This window comes from Triticum dicoccoides, chromosome 4B (genome assembly GCF_002162155.2).
Source record: "Triticum dicoccoides isolate Atlit2015 ecotype Zavitan chromosome 4B, WEW_v2.0, whole genome shotgun sequence".
In the NCBI taxonomy this organism is placed as follows: Eukaryota; Viridiplantae; Streptophyta; class Magnoliopsida; order Poales; family Poaceae; genus Triticum; species Triticum dicoccoides.
In genome coordinates this window covers 564,555,251-564,562,193 of record NC_041387.1, presented here as the reverse complement: position 1 = coordinate 564,562,193, position 6,943 = coordinate 564,555,251, and the positions used below count along the sequence as shown (strand labels likewise).

Below are 6,943 nucleotides of genomic sequence, written 5' to 3'. Positions count from 1 at the left end.
TGTAGTAATCAGGAAACTTCCTGTACTTATGTAACTCCAAAAATTCTGAAAAAATAGATAAACCTGGGTAATTTGTATATCAACATTCTGTTAAAAGTTCAGACCAAAATCACGCTTCTGTGATTTTTGAAAATCATTTTACTGGGCGCAAAAGTTTCTGTTTTTTAGCAAGATTAAATCAACAATGTTCCAAACTATCCCAAAGGTCTTACTTGGCAGAAAAACTGAATTAAAACATGAAAACACATCTAACCAGAGGCTAGATGATAAATTTATTCAAAAACAGGAAATAAAAATATAGGGTTGTCTCCCAACAAACTCTTTTCTTTAAAGCCTTTTAGTTAGGCATTGATAATTTCAATGATGCTCACATAAAAGAGAAGAATTGAAGCACAAAGAGAGCATCATAAAACACATGATAAACACATCTAAGTCTAACATACTTCCTATCCATAGGCATTTCATAAGCAAACAAATTATCAAGGCAAGCAAAAACTAGCATGTGCAAGGAAGAAGAAAGAGACGATAGCAATCTCAACATGAAGATAGGTAATTTAGTAACATGAAAATTTCTACAACCATATTTTCGTCTCCTATAATAATTACATGTAGGATCATAAGAAAATTCAACAATATAGCTATCACATAACATATTATCAAGATGATCCACATGCATCCGAAGTTGACACTCTTCCAAAATAGTGGGATAAACATTAACTAAAGTCATGACCTCTCCAAACCCATTTTTATCAAAAATTTCATAAGATTGAACATTCTCCAAATATGTGGGATCTAAAGTTGACACTCTTCTAGACCCACTTTCAATATTATTGCAAACATTATTATCAATCTTATATTCATCATGGGGCTTAAATAAATTTTCAAGATCATAAGAAGAATCGCCCCAATCATGATCATTGCAACAAGTAGTAGACATAGCAAAATTAGCATCCCAAAGCTTAGGGTTTTGCATATCATTAACACAATTGAAACTAATGGAATTTATAATAGCATAATTGCAATCATGCTTTTCATTCAAGGCACTATCGTGAATCACTTTATAATTTTCTTCTTTCAACACTTCATCACAATTTTCAGATTCACGAATGTCAAGCAAAACCTCATAGAGATAATCTAGTGCACTCAATTCACTAGCAATTGGTTCATCATAATTGGTTCTTTTAAAAATATTAGCAAGTGGATGAGGATCCATAAATCTCTTTGCTCCTAAATTTGAATAAACACAATTATGCCAAGTAAACGAGCAAACAAACCAAGTAAGACATAAAAGCAAACGGAAAGAGGGCGAATAAAAAGGCAAATCTTTTTGTATTTTTCTGAAAATGTTTTAGAAGTGGGGGAAAGGAAAAGGAGAGGAAAATGGCAAATAATGTAATGCAAGAGATGAGAGTCTATAGTGGGTACTTGATAGGCTTGATGTAGATCTCCCCGGCAAAGGCGCCAGAAACTCTTCCTGCTACTTCTTGAGCTTGCATTGGTTTTTCCCTTGAAGAGAAAAGGGTGATGCAGCAAATTAGAGACAAGTATTTTCCTAAGTTAAGAACCAAGGTATCAATCCAGTAGAAGATACAAGCAAGTCCCCAATCTATGCACCTGCACAAACAATCAAACACTTGCACCCAACACGATAAAGGGGTTGTCAATCCCTTCACATTCATTTGCAAAGGTGAGATATGATAGAGATAGATATAAAAGATTTCTAAAACGTAAAATAAAATAAAAGTAAATAAAACTCAACGAGGTATTTGGGGGTCTTTTGGTTTATAGATCTGAAAATATATGAAGGAAAATAGACCCGGGGGCCATAGGTTTCACTAGAGGCTTCTCTCTTGAAAGAAAATAATACGGTGGGTGAACAAATTACTGTCGAGCTACTGATAGAAAAACGTAAAGTTATGACGATATCCAAGGCAATGATTATGCATATAGGCATCACGTCCGTGTCAAGTAGAGTGACTCCTGCCTGCATCTACTACTATTACTCCGCACATTGACCGCTATCTAGCACGCATCTAGAGTATTAAGTTCATAAAGAATGAAGTAACGTCTTAAGTAAGATGACATGATGTAGAGGCATAAACTCAAGAAATATGATGAAAACCCCATCTTTTTACCCTTAATGGCAACAATACAATACGTGTCTCGCTACCCCTACTTTGTCACTGGGTGAAATCATGCAAGATTGAACCCAAAAGTACTAGCACCTCTCCCAATGCAAGAACTACCAATCTAGTTGGCCAGACCAAACCAATAATTTGAAGAGAAATATGAAGATATCAAATCATGCATATAAGAATTCAGAGAAGATTCAAATAATATTCATAGATAATCTGATCATAAATCCACAATTCATCAGATCTCGACAAACACACCGCAAAAGAATATTACATCAGATAGAACTCCAAGAACATCGAGGAGAACATTGTATTGAAGATCAAATAGAGAGAATAAGCCATCTAGCTACTAGCTATGGACCCGTAGGTCTGTGGTAAACTACCCATGCTTCATCGGAAGGGCAATAGGGTTGATGTAGAAGCCCTCTGTGATCGAATCCCCCTCCGGCAGAGTACAGGAAAAGGCCTCCAGATGGGATCTCACGAGGTCAGTGACCTGTGGCGGCGGAAAAGTATTTTGGTGGACGCTTCTGGTTGTTTGGGAATATTTCTGAATTTATAGACCGAAGATTAGGGTTGGAGGGCCTCCAGGGGGACCACAAGTTAGGGGGGCCGAGGGGCGCGCCTGGAGGCTTGTCGTCTCCTCTTAGGTCTTCTAACCTCCTCTCCAAATCTCGTAGGTGTCTTTTGGTCCAAGAAAAATCATCGCAAAAGTTTCATTCCGTTTGTACTCCGTTTGATATTCGTTTTCTATAAAACTCAAAAACAAGGAAAAACAGAAACTGGCACTGGGCTCTAGGTTAATAGGTTAGTCCAAAAAATAATTTAAAATAGCATATTGATGCATATAAAACATCTAAAACAGATAATATAATAGCATGGAACAATCAAAAATTATAGATACTTTGGAGATGTATCAGTGACATGCATTAACATTCTCTAGTAAAATATGTGGTTAAACTTTGACTCAAAATATGATGGGGACTAATAAACCAAGATAGAGGTAGTTTACATGTTGGCTATTAGGTTGTCTATAAGTGATATAACAACTCCATATAGCCGATTGTTGGCTACACTATTAACCATGCTCTAAGGTGATGTAAGTGTGCTATAAGAATTTAAATAATATATTTTTATTAAGTTAGAGAAGAGAGAAGAGAAGCGGACTGCAGATTCATAACCAGCTGCAACACGTGCTCCTAGATTCTCAATGTGTGTTGTTGCATCCGGGGTGCATGGTCGATCATGTGAACCATGCTCGACCACGCATGCATATGCACCACCAACCGCGGGCTACAGACATGTGCGCCCAACCACAATAGCAACATGTAAGTCGCATGAATTTACAAATTGGGTCAGTCGAATTTGGTTAGAATAAGCAAGCTCGTCGGAGGGAAGGAAGAAAGGAACAGCCATCTGTGGAGGCAGCCGCTGCTGTGACGGAGTAGCCTCCTCGTCTATCTTAAAGGTGCGGTAGGTGCAATTAGAGCATCAGCCCCCTTGTCTATCTTAGAGCATCTCCAGTCGTTTGCCCCCCAGGGGGCACGTAAAATCGCCGCCTGAGGGCGAGCCGGCGCAAAAGATCGGCCTGGGGGCGAGTGGGTTCCCAGTCGCCAACCCCAGGGCCGCCCCCAGACGCTGTTTAAGTTTTTAAAAAAAGCATTCAGCAAAGTTCAGCTAAAATTCGGTTAAAATTCATCAAACTTGGCATAGATTAAACATGTTTGACATTTTACATAGCAAATTTATTAAAAAGGCCGAAACTACAAGTACGGGTCGAAGAAGTCGCTGAACGCTGCGTAGTCGCCGCCGTCGCCGCCATCCTCGTCGGCGGCGGCGGCGGCGGCCTTCTCCTCCTTGACGCGGCCGCCCGTCCTGGACCCCCTGCCCGGCGTCGCCATGGCGGACCGGTGGCGGTGGCGGCGCATCGTCGTCGTCGTTGTCGTCGAGGACGACGACGCCTCCTTTGTCGCGGCCCCGGTGGCGATGTTCGAAGTGCTCCAGGGCGCGGCACTGGCGCTCCATCTCCATCTTCATCCAGTCGTCGCGCGCCCATTTCAGGGCCACCGCCTCGTCGAGCTCCCTGGCGTCGTGCTCCGACTTCACGGCGGGGAGCCCCGGCTCCGTCTTCGGTTTGATGAAGCGCGGAGGAGCCGAGGAGGAGGCACGCCGGCCGCCCTCGTTTATGACGATGTCGGCGCTGCGAGTGCGCCAGCCCAGCGGCTTCTCCACTGCAAGCTCGGCCTTGACGCCGAACACTGGCGGTGAGCCAGAGGAGTGGGAAGAAAAACGGGAGGAGCAGTGCGAGGAGGAAGTTGAGGAGGAAACGAACCTCCTGGGCATCCATTGCCCGGCGCGCCGGCGGTGGACCGGGGCGGACGCCGCGGCAGGGTATGCCAGCGGCGGGTCATTGCCGCCCTCGAGGTGCTCCAGCACGTCGTCGAGCATGTGGCCGGGGGCGCCCCACCACACGCGGCGCCCCTCGCTGTTCTTGACGCCGCCCACCACAGGCGCCCCGTTGGTGGACGCCAGCCTCTGCTCCTGGCGGCGCTGGAAGTATGCCACCCACGCCGCATGGTTGTCGGCGGCGTACTAGGGGAGGGCGAGCTGCTTCCTCTGTCAGGGAGGCTCGCACGCGGTCGACCTCGACGGCGAAGAAGGCGGGGCGCGCCTCGACGTCAGGCACCGGGGGAATGGGCACTCCCCCGTTGCTGAGTCTCCACCCCGTCGGCCCGGCGCGCATGTCCGATGGCGCCGGGATGTTCGCCTCGAACAGTAGCCAAGCCTCCCACTCGTGAAGCGAGCGGCGGCCAAAACCGTTGGCCGCCGCCGCGTCGCCGGGGAAACGCGCGGCCATCTGGCTTGGGAGAGAGGGAGAGGGAGGAAAGAAGTGTCGGCGGCTGCGCACGGGAGAGGGAGAGAGGGAGAGCTCGACGGCAGGGCGGCTAGGGCTGGTGTGGCCAGAGGCGAAGGAGGCCACCGGCTTATATAGCCGCGCCGTGTGTATGCGTGGCGGGAGGGGAGGCGTCGTCGCGCCGCCCGTGAGGAATCGATGGCAAGGCTGACCGGCGGCAGCCTTGTCATTGATTCCACGCGGGAAAACAAGGCGTTCCGATAACGACGAGGTGGCGTCTCGCTAACTCGGCGGGCCCACGGCTATTTCGCGCCAAAACCGCTCGCCCCGGCGCCCCAGGCGCCCCCCAGCACGTCGGGTACGGCCTGGGTCTGCCGGCTGATTTCGGACCAAGCCGGCGAAAAACGGGCTCCTGGAAGCACGACTGGGCCGTTTTTTCAGCGCCGGCACGAAAAAATCGCTTGGGAAGGCTATGTTGGGGGTGCGGCTAGAGATGCTCTTAGGGCTGACGGGGGTGCAGGTTTGCCGGCGTCGGAATTGAAGGTATTGCCTTCCTCCACTTTTTCCTTCAAGGTGCTTGCGTACCACCGATGCTGGAAGACGACGTTGCATGCAGCAGCAGCAGTACACCGGACGACATCACCATGCAGTATGACAACGCACGCATGGCAAATCATTGGAGCAACCATGTAGCAGGACAACACGGTGCCCTGTGGCATCTTTCTCTTTGGATAACAACGTGAAGCTAGCCACGTAGTTGTCCGAGGGGAAGGAGGGGGGAAACGGAAGGCGACCGGACGGGTAACATATGTCGACACACTCATGCATGTACCGATGAGTACTGTGCATGCTTGGAGAGGTAGCCGCCTGATCGGGCGCAACAGTGCTCGATAACAGCAAGAGCAGGTCCACGGAGCTGGGATGAGAGCTGACGAGGAGCAGGGCGGACGGCGCGCCCAGATCAAAGGGATTGGATGGCAAGCGGTACAGGAACAGGGCGGAAAGAGAGGAAATGGGACGGCGATAGGTTACGCGGACATGTACGTAGCTAGTGCAATTTTTAAGATCGGCGCGAGAAACTACTCAAAGGGAAAAATTAAAAAGAAAAAGAACGTTGGCCCATGCAGGTCTCGAACCTGCTGACCCTTGGCCTTATTAGGACCACGCTCTAACCGGCTGAGCTAATAGGCCAAATTATTTTTGTAAATAATTAAAATTAAGTCACTTATTTTGGAACGGAGGGAGTACAATTTATTTAAATAGAATGTAATTGCGTAGTAAAAGCATTTACTACCGGGCTGGGCAAATCAACTCCCTTAGACGTTCATGGTAAGCACTAACCTGCCTTTGAAATGTCCTCTGGACAACCATACCTTCGCTTTCGACCCTCCATGTTCATGCAAAGCCATGCACGTCCGTCTCGTATGACATCAATTCATAACAAATTCAACAATCTCACACACGCAAAAAAAAACACAAACACATGCGAACATAAAATTCACAAATGCATATAAAGATAGACGATACACGAATGAATCAATCGAGTCTTGTGTTACGCTCGCTGATCTTCTTCTTCATTTTGAGCCACTTCTTGCTTTCGTCATCCAAGAGGCTAGCATCTTGCAGTATGATCCTAGAATCTTCCGTGTCCCTTGCAAGCCTCAATCTCTTTCTCATTGATCTTCTTCTTCTTCATTTCGAGTCACTTTTTGCTTTCGTCATCCAAGAGGCTAGCATCTTGCAGTATGATCCTATAATATTGTGTGTTCCTTGCAAGCCTCGGTCTCTTTCTCATTGATCTTCTTCTTCTTCTTTATTTCGGCTTGCTTTCGTCATCCAAGAGGCTAGCATCTTGCAGTATGATCCTAGAATCTTTCATGTCCCTTGCAAGCCTCAATCTCTTTCTCGTTGATCTTCTTCTTCTTCATTTCGAGCCACTTCTTGCTTTCGTCAT

The 6,943-nt window shown here is 46.9% G+C and overlaps 1 non-coding gene across 1 annotated transcript; it reads right to left on the bottom strand.

Moving 5' to 3' along the window:
* Window positions 1-6,104: 6,104 nt before the first annotated feature.
* TRNAI-AAU lies at window positions 6,105-6,180 on the bottom strand. The gene has a single exon. It is a non-coding gene; the product is annotated as a tRNA-Ile (tRNA).
* Window positions 6,181-6,943: the final 763 nt, after the last annotated feature.